At 45.0% G+C, this 20,440-nt stretch overlaps 1 non-coding gene across 1 annotated transcript; it reads right to left on the bottom strand.

Annotated features, from left to right (window-relative positions):
* Positions 1-7,881: 7,881 nt before the first annotated feature.
* On the bottom strand, positions 7,882-8,007 carry LOC120232591. The gene has a single exon (XR_005528600.1). It is a non-coding gene; the product is annotated as a U6atac minor spliceosomal RNA (small nuclear RNA).
* Positions 8,008-20,440: the final 12,433 nt, after the last annotated feature.

Genomic DNA, 20,440 nt, shown 5'->3' with positions numbered 1-20,440 from the left:
CTCTATGGATTTTCCCATGCTGGACATGTCATTTAAATGGAATCATACTGGGGCACCTGGGTGGCTCAGTCAGTTAAGAATCCAACTCTTGATGTCAGCTCACGTCATGATCTCACAGTTCATGAGATCAAACCCCATGTCAGGCTCCACACTGACAGTATAGAGCCTGCTTGGGATTCTCTCTGTCTCCCTCTCTCTCTCTCTCTCTCTGCCCTTCCTCACCTTGCTCTCTCTCTATCAAAATAAATAAATAAACTTTAAATAAAATAGAATAAAATAAAATAAAATAAATGGAATCATACCATATGAGACCATTTATGTCTAGTTTCTTTCACTTACCATGTTTTTGTGTCTCATTCATGTTATAGCAGGTATCAATATTTCATTCTTTTTTATGGCTGAATAATATTCCATCGTGTGGATATACCACATTTAGTTTATCCAGTTATCAGTTGATGGACACTTAGCTCATTCCAATTTTTTACTATTATGAACAGTGCTGCTATGAACATTTTCATACAAGTTTTTGTTTGAATATCTGTTAAATACTTGAGGTAATATATTTAGGATTGGAATTGCTAGATCACGATCCTTTTCATCTTCAAGTCAGATCATGTTACTTTTCTGCTCAAAATCCTCCAATAGTTTGCTGCCCCAGAATCAAAACAAAAGTCTTTAGAATTCCCTACCAGGTTGATCTTTCATGGTCTGGTTCCTATAAGCTCTCTGAATTCACCTATTACTCGCCATTGACTCCAACACACCAGCCTCCTACTGTTCTCTGGTGTACCATGATGGAACACTCCCTCTTCCCTTCTCCCTGACTTCCTTCGGGTCTCTGCCCAAATAATCTCAAATAATGAAGCTATTTCAAATGGAGCTCCTACCCCCTTTATCCCACTTTGTTGTTCTTCACCTGACTAATAAATAAGTATTCATTTGGTTTTGTTGTTACTGTTTTCGTCTATTTCCCCCCAAATGAATATAAGCTCCACGGGAGCAGAATTTTTATCTTATTCATTGACATTCCAGTACCTAGAATAGAACTTGCACTGGCTAATAACAACAGGCACTTACATAGTGCCTGAGCTACCAGAGGGATGATTTTATATGAAGATATCATCTCCATTATCTCCAGTTACAGCAAGGGACATTAGTTAAATCTCTATGCACAGATCAGGTTAAAAAAAAGTTCAACACAAAGTAAATTAGGTATCATACCCAAACAGAAGCATTTACACATATTCACTGAAATAATCTTGACAAGAAGCCCATGTGTTAACCTAATCCATGGGCTTCTTGTAAAGTGGTTAAGTGACTTGCCCAAGGTTCACAGTTAGCAAGTGACAGAGCAAGGAATTTAAACCCAGCAGGCGCTTGCCCTGAATCAATCACTATACTGTATTATCTTACTATCTGAATTCGTTGAATGAATGAAGGACACACATAAATATGAGCTTTAGAGATCCAAATTTTCATTTCAAAAATTAAGATGGACTTAAAGCCCTTGTTGTGGTATGGGCTATTAAAACATATTTTCTTCCACAGCTAAGAAAGAGTTCTGAGTTGTGGCAGGACAGCTACTAAAGTAACAGAATTGGCTTTTGCAGGTATGGATACATGTGGTGGGTTTGAACACACATTCAAGAGCATGTGAACTCCTATAACTTTATTTTCCTAGAATGGAACTTAATTCCTATGTCAAACTCCCATGTCACTGGAGTCTAGTCTTGGCTAACGTTAAAGGGTCTAATGTAAATTTAAGAAGACTTACTGCCAAAGCCTGGAATATTGTCTTTTTACTGTTCTAGTAATCTGTGCACACAGGTGTTCCCTGAGACACCTCCCCTGTCAGCCTGTCCCTGTGAGGCCTGGAGGGCTCTAGGCCATCTACGGCACCCTACACAAGGTACATCACTCAGCCACCTCCCCTAGGGTCTTGCCATCTCCTTTCCCAAGACCTTCCCATGCCTAAAGGAATGTTTTCCTGGTCTTCACAAGGAATCCTTTCTTTTAAATTGTGATTTTTTTTCAGAGCCATTCCCGCCACGATTTTTTTTCATATTGTGGCAAATACAAATACAAAAATACGTAAACACTCACTCAAAGGAGGTACCAGCTGGCCACTTCTTCCTATTATGCCTATTCCCTGAGGAAAGAAACCCAGGGACCAGCTGCTAGAGCAGGGAAAGAGAAAGCAGATGCTAGGAGAAAAATAAAGAGGATAACATTTCCAAAGCGGCTTCACTGGCCAGCATACTACTGAGCACACACAATGGGCCAGTCACTGTTCTGGGTAGTAGGGATACAGAGATGAACAAAATCTACATAGAAGATATGTTAAGTTTCTATTGCTGCCATAACAAGTTACCACAAACTTAGAGGCTTAAAGCAACAAAAACGTATTATGTTACAGTTCTGAACATCAGCAGTGCAAAGTGATTCTCACCAGTTTAAAATCAAGGTATATTGTCAGGGCTGCGTTCCGATAGAAGCTCTGGGGAAAAACCTGTTTCCATGCCTTTCCTAGCTTCTAGAGGCCACCCACATTCCCTAGATCATGGCCCTCATCACTCTGAGCTCTACTTCCTTTATTATATCTCCTTCTCTGATTCTAACTCTCCTCTCTCTTTTCCTTATGAGGGCCTCTATTACATTTAAGGTCCACCTCAATAATCCAAGATAATCTCCCCATTTTAAAAGCCTTAATTTAATCACTACAGCAAAGCATCTTTTACTTTGTAAGGTAACGTGCACAGGTACTAAGGAGTGGGACATCTCCGAGGAACCATTATTCTGCCCGAAATAAGGGCTTAGAGTCTGGAGTTGCTGTGGCAGGAGCAGTAATAGGAGAAAGGTGGGGTTGTGTGAGAGGTCTCAGGAATGGTAGATTCGGAGTCCAGGAAATGCTTCTCTGTTTGGTCTCAGACCTGGAGGATGAGTAAGAGTTAGAGATTTAGAGAAAATGGGAAGAAGAGCTACAGAGGAAGGGATTCAGACAAAATTCAAAAAGAGGCTCAAAGATCGTAGACAATGAAGTCGATCTTTGGAGCTGTGAGTTGTTGAGCAAGGCTGCAAGGTAGGAGTCAGGTGTTCAAAGGCCCAGGAACCCCGTGGGAATTTAGGCTTTATTCTAAGGGCAATGGGCAGTGAGGTGAGATGACTTATTTTAGAGAAGTCCCTTGTGGCTACTGTGCCAGTATAGATGGGCAAGAGCAAGACTGGTGGTAGAGAGAACAGTCAGGAGGTTGTTTCAATAATCAAGAAACAGATGATGGGCCTGGAGAAAAGTGGAGGCAGTAGAGAGAGATTTAGATTTAGGATTGCCAGGGTTCCGTGACTGATTGGATGTTGGATGATGGCATAAGGAAGAAGGGGGGAGTCCAGAACGACTCCCAGGTTTCTGGCTGGAGCCGCTGAGGGGCAGAAGGAAGAGCCTTGGGGAAGAAGATGATGGGTTCCATTTTGAACCTGTCGACTTATTGGTACCTGTGGGAGATCCCAGTGGAGATGCATGGGAAGTAGTTGGCTACAGCTATGTCACTGGGTTTTTCTGAAGATTAAATGAAATGAAATGTCCATGGAAAGCATTTGGCCCAGCAGTGTGCACTTAGTAAATGTGAGGTATTAATAGTTTTATATTCAGGTCTGGGCTATGCTTCAATAAACCATGTGTTGAGAACCACTGGGATGAGGGGATGGAGACAAAAAGAAGGCAAATAAATGAGGGGAGAGCGAGGAAAAGGGTGATTCCGTAGCTGCATACATGTCAGGACCAGCTCTCATCTGAGTCCATAGATTAACAGAGAAAAGGTGGGAAGCTTGCCTGCTGAAATGAGGGCATCAATTAGCATTAACCAAATACAGAGGAAACAAAACTACTCTGAGTACACAGTATTCCTGGGGTCAGTCAGGAGGGAAACAGGTTGATTACTAAGTTTAACTCCAGGCTGGTTTTTTGTTTGTGTTTTAAAGATTTTATTTTTTAAAGTAATCTCTATACCAAACATGCAACTCAAACTCATGACTCCAAATTCAAGAGTCTCATGCTCTTCTGACTGAGCCAGCCAGGTGCCCCCAGGCTGGTTTGTTTTTAATGGGAAGCTGGGTAGGTGTGAGGAGTGGGGGAGTCCTTCCTCAGCAGTGTCAACAACAGCAGCAATGAGTTGATTCCTCTCTTGGCTCTAATTTCAACCAATTATTGCCATCAAAGAGAGTTCTCTGTCTACACATCTGGGCACACAGTAAAAAGACGAAGGCAATTTCTCCTGGTAGTTTAATATTAATACTTGTCCCTCAGAGAGAGGAATTATTTTTTTCTGGGCAAAGTTACCATTTGGTACAAGAAAAAAAGTTATGATTTATGAGGCACCAGAGGCGATGTATTTCCTTTAAATATTATCATTATGAATGTAGCAATTTCATAAGAGAAAAATGGAATTCAAGAAACATTAACCTCTAAATAGTTATAGCATTTCAAATTCTGGTCTGTCTTCATTGTCAATAGGATAACTTTGGAAGTAGTGAGCACGAGGTCAGGCAATGCAATGAGAAATATCCAGAATCCAGTTGGTTGTTGTTTTAATATTTTTTATGTGTTGTTGGACTTCAAGACTGGAAAAGTATTCAAAGAATGAAGGATCCTACCAAGTTTAAAGTTCTTTAAAACTAGATCAGACACATTTAAATATCTTAAGAATCAAAGAAATGCAAGATCCAGTCAAGTGAAGTAGCAGGCTAGGAGGTGTGCATACGTCTTGAGTAGAGGATGTTTAGGAAAATTGACCTGTATCCTAGGGAGACTGAGATACAGGATTGCAAATAAGGCTCAATGGGTCTGATCAGTCCGGTGGACAGTTCTATAGTCAGCAATTAGACTTTATCAACCCTGCCAGAGGCTTATTTATTTTAGAGACAGAGACAGCACAAGTGGGGAAGGGTCAGAGAGAGAGGAAGAGAGAATCCCAGCCAGGCTCCACACTGCCAGTGCAGAGCCTGAAGCGGAGCTCCAGTTCACAAAACCATGAGATCATGACCTGAGCCGAAATCAAAAGTCAGACATTCAACCGACTGAGCCACCCAGGTGCCCCAGTAAAAGCTTCTTTAATTCCGAAACCTGGGGGATTTTTTTATATATAAGTGGAGAAATGGTAAGAGAATCAAACAAAATATTAATGTTTTTGTGTTATCAGTACATGTTTGGTACTTTACATATAACATTTAGGAGACCTTGATCTATTAGAGTTGATGGTTTTGCAATTTTGTTTTAAAGTGCAATGTGAATAGATCTTGCCAGTGTTTCTAATTCCTGTTAAAAAGGGATTGTAGTGAGAGACATCCTTGTCCACTTTCATTTTCAGGAAGAATTCTTCTTCTATATAGAAGGTTCTTCTATATTAAAGATGCTTCCATTTTTGCATTTAATTTCTTAAAAAGTTTTTGTCATGGAAATTTTCAACATGCACAGAGGTAGAGAGAAAAGTATACTAAACCATCAGATACTCAACACCCAACCTCAACAATTTTTAATATTTCTCCATTCTTGTTTTATTTTCTGACCCTACTACAAACATTCTTTTCCCTTCCTCCTCCTCAAGGATGGTGAGGCAGACTCAAGTATATTTTTTAATTGAGGTAAAATCAATGAGATGTATATATTTTTAAATGAACAATTTGATAACTTTTAATAAATGTATATGACCAAGTAATCAAAACCCCAATCAAGATATAGAACAATTTCCATCACTCTAGAAAATTCCCTTATTCCCTTTTCCAGTTAATCCTCTCTTTCCATAGGCAACCACTATTCTGGTTTCTAATACTATCCAGTTATTTTGCCTTCTCTTGAACTTGATATAAAAGGAATCATTCAATATGCTCTCTTTTGTGTCTGGCTTCTTTCATTCAAACTGCTTTTGAAATTCATCCAGATTGCTGCATTGATCGGACATTCATTCCTTTTTATTGCTGAATAGTATTCCTTTGTGTGAATTTGCCACAATTTATTTATTCCTCTTCTTGGTGATGGACATTGAGTTGTTTCCAATTAAAACACTGTGATTGTAGGTGATATAAACATTCTGGTATAGTTCTTATTGGTGATGTATGTTTTCATCTCTTTTGAGTAGATATTAAAAGGTGGAATTGTTGGGTAATAGGGTAGGTGTATATGTGACTTTATGAGGAACTGCCAAAAGGTTTTCCAAAATGACTTTACCATTTTAAACTCTTAATAGCAACATATGAGAATTCCAGATGGTCCACATCTTTGACAGTATTTGGTGTTGTTAGTCTTTTTCATTGTTGTCATTCTAGAAAATGTGAAATTGCATCTCAATTGTTGAGATTAATGTGTGTGTGTGTGTGTGTGTGTGTGTGTGAAGAAACTCTGCCTATCAAATTTTTAAGTTTGGTCAAGGAAAATGATAGACTTTTTATTAAGGCACATGTAGGTATTACAATAACTATTATTTTTCCTGTTGAACAGGAAACTATTAATAGTTTCTACAAATTACATCTTCCATTCCGAGAATAAATCTCATATTACCATAGTGGACAGTTCTTTTAAAATGTGTTGTTTTATTCTAAACTGATACTATTTGCTACATAGCTTTTGCACTATTTCCCATGTAAAATTAGTTTAAATTATTTGGGAGTAAGGGGAGCAGAGTCAATGTGAGCTGAATGACCTCACACAATCTATTTCACCTTTCTGTGCCTCACCCGGAGAATGTAGTCAGGAGAGACTGGGCCTCTAAGGTCTTTTTTAATTTACCTATTTGCAACACTTGGGGATCCAATGAAGTCGCTTTCATGCAGGGAAATGTGGGAATGAATCATTAGGAAACCATGTGAGAGGCTGAGTGGTGGTATAATTGGCACAAACAGGTGGTGTTGTTGGGTGTCACCTCGGCATCACTAAATCCTGGTGGACAGGGGACAGGGGCGATCCTATTCCAGAGCAGCCCAGGCTGCAGCTCCCCAGAAAGCATCTCTAAAGATGTTGCTTGCTAATGATCATCATTCAGAGCTTCTAGCCTGTAGGATTGCTTTCATCTGGGAGCTTTTACAGGCTATTCAGGCTGTTCTTCTGAGCTGGTTTCTCATTAAATAATGGTGTTTATTACCACATAAATTAAAGACTTTAGTACACATTCTGGAAAATGTGGATTGGTACCCCCCTAGCAGGCATCAAAAGAACAGATTCTATTCACTAAAATTTACCAGGCATTGTGATAAGGACCCTGCATGTTGTCTTTCATTTAATCCCTCAAAAAACTTTTTTTTAGTGGTTTTATTTTTTTGTTTTTATTTTTTTACAAATAGTTTATTGTCAAGTTGGTTTCCATATAACACCCAGTGCTCATCCCCACAAGTGCCCTCCATGCCCATCTCCCCCCTCCCCCCCACACCCATCAGTCCTCAGTTTGTTCTCGGCATTCAAGAGTCTCTCATTGGGGCGCCTGGGTGGCTTAGTCGGTTAAGCGTCCGACTTTTGCTTAGGTCATGATCTCGCGGTTCCTGGGTTCGAGCCCCACATTGGGCTCCGTGCTGACTGCCAGCTCAGAGCCTGGAGCCTGTTTCAGAGTCTGTCACTCCCTCTCTCTCTGACCCTCCCCTGCTCACGCTGTCTCTCTCTCTCTCTCTCCTAGAAATAAATAAAACATTTAAAAAAAATTAAAAAACAAAAAGAGTCTCTCGTGGTTTGCCTCTCTCCCCCTCCCCCACTATTTCCCCCCTTCTTCTCCCCCGCGGTCCTCCGTTAAGTTCCTCCTAATCCTCCTATACGTGCAAACATATGTTATTTGTCCTTCTCTGCCTGACTTATTTCGCTCAGCATAACACCCTCAAGGTCCATCCACGATGCTACACATGGCCAGATAAAAACATTGGTTAGATGCCACGAAGTAGGTGGCAATGCCTTAACCGTATGCGTGTTGTCAGGCCCGAGGGCCTCTTCCATCTTTGTCAAGGGGAGTGCTAGCCTTCTCTCCTTCCATACAACACCCTCAAAAAACTTTCTGAACTCATGTGCCAGTTAATCAATTTACTGCCTCTCAGCTCTGAACTCACCCTTCAGTACATGCTTTACAATGATTGACTGGACTCTGAGCATTTCTTCTTCACACTGAACACTATGTTCAGCTCTGTCAGTCGAGGGCAATGGAGAAACATTAGAGGGGGAAGGAGTTTCTCTTCCTGGCTTTGGTGTGCTGCTTGCTCCTGCTGCGCCACGCCGTCCTCCCGTGTGTGCGGCCATCCGGTGGTGCTCCACTCTACCCAGGGTGCCCAGTCCCTCAGCAACCTCACAGCCTTGCCAGAGCTCCGTGGCCACCTGACTGTGGCTTTCCTGATGCAAACACTTCAGGCTTCCCCTCAGGCACCCTAACTCCCTGTGCACCTGCCCACCAGCCTTGGCTTGTCTGCACCCTAGAGAACTGTTCCTCATGGCATCAACCCCACAATCCTAGGCCAAGTGTCACCTGCCAAGAATCAGACTCCCAACACCCTACAACCCTTTGTCCACCCACATGGGCTCCCCTGTACCTGGGATGCTTCCTCCTGCCTGGCCACCGGGTACCAGTTCTGGGCCAAACAACCCAGCAAACTTCTCTGCCATCTGGTAGGTTACCACCGAGTCTGAAGGCCTGCCTCAGGGAAGCCCTCCCCACCCCAAGTTTGTCCTTCCTTGGGTACCTCCCCTCAGCTCTGGTGTACCTTTTAGAATTCTCTTCACATCTTTCTAGTTATTGACCTACCCATGCTTAATACTTCTTTAGGTAAAACCACCCCTGCTCAGATCACTGTGTGGTTTCTGGCTCTTGGCTGGACCCAGACACATACGGGCAAGTACTATTAGTATTTCCTTTTTAGAGATAAAAGAATGCACTGGGCAGAGGTGGAATGACTTCCTTGGGATCATATGAGGAGTAGGGCAGAGCTGGACACAAACCCACACCCATCGGTTCCAAAGCTTTAGATTTTCATCACTCTGCTACACTAACTAGGAGTTGGCGTGAAGACATCACATAGGACAGAGAAATGGGCTTGCCTCTCCTCACCCCTCCTTTCCCATGCTCTTATGTCCTGGGTGTTTCAGATGAAAACAAGGGCAAAAATGCAAAAAGAGGCCAGCTCCTAGAGGAAGGTTTTCAACAGTAAAAAATGTCAATAGTCCTCTCAAGCTAATGGCCAACATAAACATGCAGGAAAAGAAAAAAAGAAAAGAATCTGCTTAAAAATCACTTTCACATATTTTACATATGGTCAATATTCTGCTCCAAATACATTTATTATGAGGCTGATATTTGCTTTTTGCCAATTCCCCCAGCTTTGTTTTATCTGCTAAAATGCCTTATATTCTTAAAGAGAAAGCTAAAATCCCAGGTTTGGTCTTGCCGATATTTGCATTTGGCTCAAAGTAGCCAGATTTCCGGATGATGTATGTCCCATCAGCTCTCAGGGACTCTGGTTCCCACTGGGGTTGTGCTCAGAGGCAACATGTAACAGCTTCCATATTCCTGGAAATGAGGCTCCCGCCTCCTCTTAGAGTTTCTCCCTTGGAGATCAGAGCAATGTGAGTCCTAATTAGTCTCAAAATAACAAACCCCAATATTAATGATCTTCCTTGAGGGTTGTTCTGGTCTTCCAGCTTTGGTAGGAAAACAAGTCCAGTGCGAGGATTAACCACTTCCTGCTGATGAGATGTGGCGGACTCTGAACAATTGATTAGGATCCTAGATTGGAGTTCTAGCTTTGCTACTCATTATGTGGCCCTTTGTCTCTCTGTAAATAAGAGGAGTCGATTCAAGGCTTCCTTCCAGTTCTCAGTCCTTTGACCCTTAGACGTCTTTCAATCTACTTAGTCATAGCGAGCAAAACGTGGCAGCTCCCGTCATTGAATGGCCAGAGTGTACCTGGCAAATTGCTAAACACCTTCAGCGTATTATCTCATTTGATTCTCCCTATAAACCTATGAGGTGAGCACTATGGTTATCCATACTTACAGATTCAGAGAGATTTGAGTGTGGAAGCAATAAAGCCACAGCCACAAATGAGTCACTGAGTTTTTCCTCACCTAATGAATACACTCCAAATAGGGTCCAGCAGAAGAAATGTAGGTAGGTCCATCATTGATTTTTTATTTTAAGTCAGGATCAGACTCCACTAACCAAATGAGGATAAGGCAGCAGGTGGGAGTAGTCAGGGAATAGTGAGAGCTAAAGCAGAGGGGAAAAGACCTAAAACAGCAAAGCCAGGCCCTTTGCACACATGGTCGGTCAAGTCCTCACAGCAACCATGTGAGATGAGCTTGTTGCTCCCATGACACAGATGAAGAAAATGAGGTTCTGAGAAGTGAAGCAACGTGAATACACTTACCACCACTAGCCATCAGCAAAGTCATGGTCTGAACATGTCTTGTTTGACTCCTTCCATCAGACTACATTGGAGCAATTGTTTGTGGCCGGAGATTTCAGGGCCTGAGCAAGCAGATACAGATTTATCAAGGCCAATGCTTGATAACAGACAGTGAAATAACTGGTTGATTTAGTGAAAAGGAAGAAAAAACAATGTTTTTTTTTTAAAAAGTCAGTCCTTTCTCAAAATATAAGAGACTTTTAAATATGGAGAACAAATAGAGGATTGCTGGAGGGGTTGTGGGAGGGGGCATGGGCTAAATGGGTAAGGGGCATTAAGGATTCTACTCCTGAAATCATTGTTGCACTATATGCTAACTAGCTTGGATGTAAATTAAAGAGTAAATAATTTTTTTTTTAAATGAGAGAAAAAAGTCAGTCCTTCCTTGAGATGCCTGGTGACTCAGTCAAGTGTCTGACTTTGGCTCAGGTCATGATCTCATGGTTCGTGAGTTCAAGCCCCGCATCAGGCTCTGTGCTGACAGCTCAGAACCTAGAGCCTGCTTCAGATTCTGTGTCTCCCTCTCTCTCTGCCCCTCCCCTGCTTACATGCTCATGCGCACGCGTGGGTGCACTCTCTCTCTCTCTCTCAAATAAATAAACATTAAAAAAAAATTTTTTTAAGTCAGTCTTTTCTTGACAATGGCGCCCAGCTGAGATCTGCATCTGGGGCCCAGCCCCCTGCAGGGGCCCTTTCTGGACAAAAGGGAGGGAATCAGGCCATGTGACTGACCCCAGTAGGGCTGACTTTAGGTTGGGCCCCAATGAGGCTTTAGAACAGGCATGTGGGAGGAAGTAGAAGGATATGGTGTGAGGCAGGCACCTGGCCTGTGCAAACCAAGCCATCTTCAAAACAGAAAGAATCAGATTGTTGTCATACTTGTATTTTGACCCCATCTTTAAGACCAGATGCTTAGGAAGAACCACAGCTGGGCCTTCCTGGAAAAGGGGAATAACTGACCTTGAGAATGAAGACACCTTGTGCAGACTCTCCAGGGATGTAACCATGCACCAGAGGAGCCTACAGTGAGTGCTATGCTGGTAAACTGGCTCTCCAGGAGACAAACGAACAAAAGCAGTCCTGTTTTGTAGCACTTGCCAATTTCAATGGTATAAATACCCCCAATCCAAGCTACTAATGTTTTAACAACTGGCTTGCAAAATTCTAAATATTTAATAACTGGCTCACAAGCAAGTGGAAGCCGGCTTTAGGCACCACTGGTAACACCATCCTGCGAAAGCAGGAGTCTTTTTGAACAATGGCTCAGGTCCCTCCTTCCCCACTATGGCTTTAGGTACAGTAAGATATTCGCTATCCTTTTCATTCTTGCAATTCCCTCTGCCTGGAATGTTCTTCCCTCCTCTTCCTGCTCAGAAACTCCTATGCATCCTTCAAGACCAGGCTGAAAAACATTCTGACTGTTAAACTTTCCCAAGCCCCTTTAAGCAAAGCTCATTCTTGATCTCTTGACCAAGCTTGTACATCTGTTTAAGTTTCTGCCTGCCTCACAGGACTGTGAGGCCCCTGGGGAGAAGGCCATGCTTACTTCATCTCTGAACTAGGGGTCAGACACATAGAAGGCTCACAATATGTGTTTGCTACATGAATCCTATCTCCGATTTCAAACTCAGCAGTGAATAACATCACTCCTTAACCTAGATTGAATGCCTGTGTTTCCAGAAGGCCCATGAAAGCAGTTCTAACGGTAGTCATTGGGCAACTGTGACTGGTAGGATGCATCCTACCTTCTCCAGCTCTGGGCAGGAACTGACCACTGCAGAGGACAGAGCTCCTCTGGCCAATCCCAGTTCTGAAGGGATGTTCTGGGAAGACCCAGAGTGCTACAGTTGGCCTTAAAAATTTCGGTAATTAAAAAAAAAGGTGGGGACTTTAAGGCTGGAAGTTGATCCTTCCCTTAAGTTCCCCTCAAACTTATGAGGCTTCTATAAAGATCTACTGCAAGCAGGGAGAGTGTCTTCCAGGGAGGTCCCCTCAGGACTGCCATGAAAACCCAAGCATCAGAGGGAAGGACTGTCTCAGACTATCTCAAACTGGGAACTTCCACCTTGCAAGAAGAAAGTAGAAGGAAAGAATGAAAAGGGAGAGAGTGAAAGAGAAAGGAAGAAGAACAGTGGCAATAAAGGGTGACTGGGTGGCTCAGTCGGTTAAGTGTCCAACTCTTGATTTCAGCTCAGGTCATGATCTCACGGTGCGTAGGTTCAAGTCCCGTGTCAGGATCTGCTATCCTTTGGGAGCCTGCTTGGGATTCTCTCCACCCACCTCGTCCCTCCCTTGCTCACGCACTCTTTCTCTCTTTCAAATTAAATAAATAAGCTTTTAAAAAACCCACAACAGCGACAGGAGAGAGTAGCATCATTCTTTACATGAACAGGTGATAAAAGTGGATAACAGCAATGATAAAATTAGGAAACTAAAAACACTGCTCTGAAGATTTATAGACCGGCTAACACAGGGCTAACTGGGCAATAATTCGGGCTGGTAAAAAGCACAGGGCAGTAGCCACATAAACCTCTCGTCCACTTCAATGCTTCTGTGTACCTTATGATGACTCTGGTTTGTTGACACCACATGGTCCCCATGACCCCGGGCACCAGGAGTGGTGGCTAACTCAGGAAAGAGGTTGTGCTGGGTTGACGCTGATGAGGAGGTTTTTCGGAAAGACAAGCTACCCTTGACTGGATGCAGATGGCCCAGTGAAAAATGAAATCTGCCAGCAGAGGCTGCCTTTATCAGCCAGAGAGGTTCCGCAGGGACGAGACTTCCCCATCCCTGGCTCGCCTGAGCGAGCCTCCGGTTTCAGCACCATATCACAGACTGTCCTAATGAGTTCTTCTGACGGGTGGGAGCCTACACATATCTGCTTCCAGGAGTGCAACCTGGCAGTCTGGGGCATGGTACCGAACTCGCCTGGTGTTTGCATTCCGTCTCCTGGAGTCGGCAAGGAATGCTTGCAGGCAGGAAAAGGGCTGAGACTTACCAGGACTGAATGCCCTCTGGATACCGGGCCATCTTGTCATTATCCTGGTCGCCTCATTAACTTTCAGCTTGGAGACGGTGCCCAGGAAAGGCCAGGAGGTTCCCGAGGGCATGCTCACCCAGATACCCTGAGACCCAGTGGGTACCCACAGTGTCAAAGACAAAACAACAAGTGCAAGTTGCTGTTTATTAACTTCCCACTATGTGCCAAGCACCGCACCAGACGCCTTGCCCTTTTAACCTGTACCCCTGTCCTATGAGATCAGTGTTATAGTCCCACCTTGCTGATAAGCAAAGTGGGAGTTAAGCCAACCTGCCCAGAGTCGCGGGGCTGGCAAGTGGCAGATCTGGGGAATGAAACCGAATTTCATCTATTCATAGAGCCTGTAATCCTAAAAGGACAAGTGTGGAGGAAAGTAGGCAAAATAAAATGATGTTTCTGGCAATTGGGCAGTAGATGGTCAGATAAACAAGTGAAGGTTTCAGTTTCAGCCAGGTTTGGTGGCGTCACGGAGATGACCATAATTTGAGAGATGAATCTATCATTATGGATTAACCACACACATGCCGTAAATTCATCTCAGAACCCAGCACCTGAAGTTTTTAATCACTGCTGCTTTGGATCAATGGAGCCACTATTCTGCTCACTTGGGGCACCTAACCATGCCATGCAGCCAGCAACTTAGCTTAGGAGGCAAGGTGTCTCCTAACTGGCCTGCAAACTGAGACCCACGGAGTTCCCAGTTCTCTGATACCATCCTCCCCTCCCACCCCCCCCACCCCCCGCAAGCACACTCCCAGGGAAACAGCTGCACTTGTGCCAAGCCTTCTGCATACTTTTCCCCTCTCCGTTGGGAAGTTGGACCAGCAGGAGGCGCTCTGATGGGGTCAGAGAGGACCTTTACAAGAAGGATGCCGCAGGACACCAGATGAGGGTGCGTCCCGGCCAGTCCCACCTGACAGCACCCTCCTCTCTGAGGTGACTGATGGGGGTGGGGGGGGGTGAAGTGACCCTATATCCCCAGACCCTTCAACCTACTGATGTGGGCAAGTCAAACAAGGAAGATGGAGACAATTGTGTGACAAGAGGAGTTTGGCCAGCTTCGCCCAGTGCAGCCCACCTCCTTCTGTGCCATGGGGCGGGACCATGGCTCACCTGCAGGGGGCAGTGGGGAGATGCCCAGAGCCTGTTTGAGGCACAGCCAGAGACTTGGCTGCCCTTGACTGAGGGTACGTGGGCTAAGCATCCCCTCCCATCTTCAGAACAAGCTCTGGAGGTGAACGATTTTGTTATGAATGGATGCTCTGAGGTTCAGATGGTGTATGATGTCCCACGGGTGTGATAGCAGGGCCTATGCTCTTAGCATGTCACACGGCTGGGACGTTCCTCCCTCCTGGAGGACACGTTCACCCCATGGCCCACTTCGACAGCCCTCATCCTTTGCTCTGGGTTTTCTAGGCTGCTCTCATCAGAGGTGAACGAAGGGACCGGCCAGTGGTCAGAGCAGAAAACAGAACCACCGTGTCTTGCCGCTTGTGTCGGAGGTTGCTAGAACACTTGTAGAATGGGGGAATCTTTCCAAATTCACATTTCTTCGGCTGCTGCCCCTGGGGCCTGGGGGTCCCTGTCTAAAAGTGGTGGAAGCTGGTCTCCAGAGGGCAGCATCAGAACACACTCTGTGTTACCCACCCACTGAAATCAAAGGCATCTTTATCAAGAAGTCTCCGAGAAGAGGTAAATTCTGCCTCACGCGGCCCACTGCTGGGATGCAGGCAGATGCTGACCCATCGGCCCACCTGGTTATCTCCCCCCACAGGATAGAGCTCCGTAAGCTCTGACCCGGGATCACCATGCCTGCCTCCTCTGCTACGGTGGGGGCTAGAAGGAAAGCTGTGCCCAAAGTGAGTGATAAAGGCTACTGGCATGGGTCATTCTATTTTTAGAATTTCTATCAGAAAAATTGGGACAGAAGACATCTGTGACAGTCTCCCCCGCCCTCTTCACCTGGATAGTAAGGACCCAACAACACCTTAGAAAAACGGAGGCGGCCTGATGCTGAGACCAGGGGACAATCCTCTCTGTGGGACACACCCCAAGATCCCGCCTCCCCCACAACCACTAGACATGACAGCTTCCTCCTCAGCCTGTTCCCTCTGACATACGGCTCCTTGGGAAAGCAGGATGCTGCTTTTTAAAAGTACTCATTGACCTTGAACTTTTAAATGTGTTTCTCAATTTTCCCCTTTTATCACTGTCCGGCTAACATTATGCTATGTCATTTCTTAAGTTCCGGTATTTAATATAAAATACTGAATGAAAACATATTTTACAAAACAGCTCTACAATTGGATATGTGGGGAGATTTGCCAATCATTCCTATCCCTTCTCTGGGCACTTGACAAGCAGTCCCAGTATCCAAACAAACCAGCAGGCAAGGTATTGCTGTTGTTCCTCTGGTTTGTGGGGCCAATGGGCCCTGAGACGGGAGAATAAATATGGTACAATGCAGGGGTTAAGAGTCCGAATTAGGGGTGCCTGTGTGGCTCAGTCCGTTAAGCGCCCAACTTCGGCTCAGGTCATGATCTCATGGTTTGTGAGTTCAAGCCCCATGTTGGGCTCTGTGCCGACAGCTCGGAACCTGGAGCCTGCTTCGGGTTCTGTGTCTTCCTCTCTGTCTGCCCCTTCCCCTCTCATTCCCTCTCTCTCTCTCTCTCTCTCAAATGAATAAACATTTTTTAAAAAGAATCAGAATTAGGGGCACCTGGGTGGCACAGTCGGTTAAGCGTCTGACTCTTGATTTCAGCTCAGGTCATGATCCTGTGGTTTGTGAGTTTGAGCCCCACATCAGACTCTGTGCTGACAGTGCATAGCCTGTTCGGGATTCTGTCTCCTCTCTCTGCTCTTTCCCTGCTCTTTCTCTCTCTTTCCATTTCTAAACATTAAAAAAACATTTTTTTAAAAAAAGAGAGAGTTGGGTTAGAATCTCAACTCTACCATATATAAGGTGTATGCCCCTTGTATAACATAACTCCCTAGAACCTTAGTTTCCCCATCTGCAAAATGGGAACATTCCCAATAAGAGCAGGCCTGGCACTAGTCCACACACAACGGTCTGATAAATGGCACGCGTTGTTGTCACTCGCATGTTAGTGCAGGAGTACCTCTATGTGGGAGAGCTCTGGGTGTGTGTTAACAGTGCTGGTGTAGGTTCATATGGGGGTCAGGCCCTGTCACACAGCAGCCCCTTCTTCCTGTCAGACCTCCCTGACATCCGCACTTCATTCCTCATCTGTCTCATCTTTCTTCCCAGAGTTTTCTCCTCCCTCCTTCCATCCCTCCTTCCTCTTTCTCTCGGAGTCCAGCTGCCTCCTCAGTGGCCCTCGGTATCCCTGCCGTGTCAGGCAATCCTTCTTACCCAGTGTCAACGTCACCAGCGCTCCTGGGACGCTGCGAAGGGAACCGCCGCTCGTTTCAACCAACCCATGCTCTGCGTTTATCTCAGCCCCATCTCCCCCGGACCAGCCTTCAATCTCCCCTGCTCCATAAAAATACCGTGTTATCTCTTAAACTCGCATTTGCTAATTTCGTCTGCCTTAGCTGCTTCCATCAGCAATCTCTCTGTCTGAGACTTCCACTCATACCTGGCTGATTTTCAGTCTCAGCCAAAAGGCACTGATTCTCCAGAGTCTTGGGTCTTCAGGCGTTTGTTCTCATCTGTCTCTGAAAAACCAACCTTTTTTTAGGATTTGACTACACTGGCTGGGCTGGGTAAGCTGGCTGCTGGCTGGCTGCTGGCTGGGCTGGTGGGTTTTTGCCCCCTTCCTATGCTGTCTGGCTCTCTCATTCCTTCTCAAGGCCAGTTAGAAAACTAACAGAATTAGGGGTTTGCTTGAAAAATGGAGAAAAGCCCAGAAGCCTCCACTAAAGCAGCTATTTCTCAGTGCAAGAAATCAGACCAGGTGTGCTTTTCATCATCATGATCATTTAAATGTATTTATTAAACTTTATACAGACTTTAATCACCTAATACATAAGACAGTTTCTAGAAGCAAAGACCTAAATGAAAAGGACCAACACCTTTATATTTTCTTAGGGATTAGTCTGCTTTGCTGTAGAAGCTTACTTTTCTTTATGCATTTACTTGTGAGAAATTCTTTTTTTTAATGTGTGTTTATTTCTTTTGGGGAGGGGGTGTGAGCAGGGAAGGGGTAGAGAGCGAGAGAGACAGAGGATTTGAAGCAGGCTCCATGCTGCCGGCACAGAACCTGACGCGGGGCTCAAACTCACAAACCTGTGAGACTGTGATCTGAACTGAAGCTGGACGCCTAACTGACTGAGCCAGCCAGGCGCCTTTACCTGTGAGAAATTCTTACAAGCCACCCTGCCTGCTGCGAGGCTTTGAAGAAAAACGCCCCCAGTTGAGAGCCACTGTTCTCCTCAAACACACACCTCTCCCTGCCACACCTATTGGTCCAAGACCAGAAGTGCAAAAGTCCTGCAGGGAAGGTAGAGTTCTAGAAGCCACTGCCTTTGCTTGTTGATTCCCACGGTGCTCAAGAAGTGGTTCCTGGTAAGGATAAGCCATGGGGAATTCCTGCCTGCCAGCAAGGCTGTTGGTTCACAGGGAGTAAGTCCTCTCCAAAGCCACCGGATTCCAGTTTACAGATGTCAGGGAGGTCGAGGCCTGCTGCTGAGATGTGGACTGAGCAAAGTGCAAGGGCTGGATGTACACGTGTGACCACATGGCACGCTTCCCCTCATTGAGGGTGGCCTCAATGTTTGTGGTAAGTCACTGGCAGAAGATGGGGAGACTGTGTTGGAAAACAAGCCTCCTTGTAGATGGATTCACCGGGATGGATACACATGCAGTGCTTCTGGCCACATTCAAGATGAATGTCCCCACCCTCAGCCCCATGGGTCACTGCAGCACAGCCCTGGGCTGTCGTCCCTGCCTGCTCTTTCAGGGGTAGAAAGGTTCAGTGTGGTCCCACGACCGGCAGCTGCAAATCTCACCCGTCACCTTTCAGCAAGTATTTATTGAGCCCACTCTTTAGGTCCTTGCTACATAAAGGGTTGTCCACAGCCCAGCTGGGAGCTTGGGAGAAATGAAGACTCGCAGGCTCTGCCCCAGACCTTCCAAATCTGTGTATGCCCCTTAGCAATTCCTCAGGTAACATGTATGGTCACTTATGGTTGAGAAGAGCTTTATGTAAGTGACACAGAAAGGGGAGATTTATTTCTCTCCAGAAGCTCACACTCGGGTTGGGAAGATAGGATTTATGGATACCAAACAATGGAGCAGAGTGCAAGTCGGCATCATCAAGCATGATTTGGTAAATATAAAACATCTACCTCAGCCACTTGCTTCCACTGAGCCTCCACTTCCTCATCTGTTAAGTGGCATTAATACTTGCCTGTCTACTTTACAGATTGTCTAGATGGGAACACACTACACCCATGTGAGGTACTATTTAATGTTCTGTACTTAGAGTGCAACACAAGTTTGGAGGTGAGAGTGCTGAGGGTGCCTGGAATACTCTGAGAAGATCCAGCAAAGAAAGAGCCTTTTAATGACATTGAACCATATACTGAACTAGACACTACAGTAAAGCACGATGGAAAAATGCACATTTTGACAAGTGCATCCACCAGAGCCCCTCACCAGAGCTACAGAGAGCTCCCATTGACCAACTTTCACCAGCTCTCACCCTGACAGTCGACTGATGGTCAGCTCCATGGGTCTCAGAAGCACACAGTCGGGGCCACCAAGTGCTTTGCAAGACACAAAACTAGATGTCTCTATGAGGATGCTGGCAAGCGCCCTATTGCTGCAAACCTTAACCCTGGTTGGGAGCATATGAAAATGGGAGCACCATTTTGCAGAGTTAAAGTTGGTGGACACTGAGAGAGGATGCTCGGTGGGGGGGTGAGGGGGCAAACAGAAATTAGCAGGTGAATTCCTGGATAATAGTTTCCCTAGGTAATGCTCATTAAGACTTTGTAATATCCCAGATGTTTTCTTTTTTTTTTTTCTAAAATATTTATTTATTTACTTATTTATTTTGAGAGTGTGCAAGTGCACAAGCAGGGTAGGGGCAGAGAGACAGGGAGAGAGAGAGAATCTCAAGCAGGCTCCACACTGTCGGTAAGGAGACCCAGTCGGGGCTCAGTCTCACAAACCATGAAATCATGATCTGAGCCAAAATCAAGAGTCGGATGCCAACCAAATGAGCCACCCAGGTGCCCTCTTTTCTATTTTTTAAATTTAATCTTCACAACAATCCTATCCGGCAGGGGAATCTTAGGCCCCTACTTTACAGATGAGGAAACTAGGGATTCTGGATTTGAACCCAGGTTGGTCAGCTTTCCAAAGCCCAAGACCTTAACTGCAAGCTAAACCACTAGGGCAGTGTGAGAATCTCTGGTCTTCCTCCTGCAGTTGAAACAATGTGGCTTTGCTTTTGTTGTGAAACCTGGCTCGCTCTGACTTGCTGACGTTTGCCATGCTTGTCCTGAGCTTCTCCAGAGAAATGCTGTCTTCTGGCAGGAAAAGATAAAAACGGCTGATACAAATGAGTCACCATACTCGCTATAATTAACAGTGATGCAAGAGCCAGATGCAAACGAAGAGGGGCCTCAGGACCTTACTTTCAGGCGGCCCAAACTTTGAGATGCTGAAAAGTCTTCATGGCTGAGCTGCTGTCTGCTCAAGATACATTTTAAATGAAGAAATGAAACCTGGATGCATGCAAACTCCAAGCTAATGGAGCTGAGAGGGGTAGCGCCAAATTATTTTCCTTATTTACAACGGAAAAACCATACACTAGAACCAGAAAGGGAGTTTGTAGATCATGTATGATGTATAATGTGCTTTTACACTCGGCTGCTCTGGAAAGTCTAAGCAGTTTTCAACCTGCGGAGCTAATTTATAGCAACTACAGCTGGAAACTCAATTGTGCTAGGTGTTCAGCTATAGCCTCCTGATTGTGGTATATACCAGAAAGTTCTGGAAAGTGAACTTTC

This window comes from Hyaena hyaena, unplaced genomic scaffold, assembly GCF_003009895.1.
Source record: "Hyaena hyaena isolate Hyena2069 unplaced genomic scaffold, ASM300989v1 scaffold_74, whole genome shotgun sequence".
NCBI classification, from domain to species: Eukaryota; Metazoa; Chordata; class Mammalia; order Carnivora; family Hyaenidae; genus Hyaena; species Hyaena hyaena.
The sequence above is the reverse complement of the archived record's forward strand: the minus strand, read 5'-3'. Positions and strand labels throughout refer to the sequence as shown.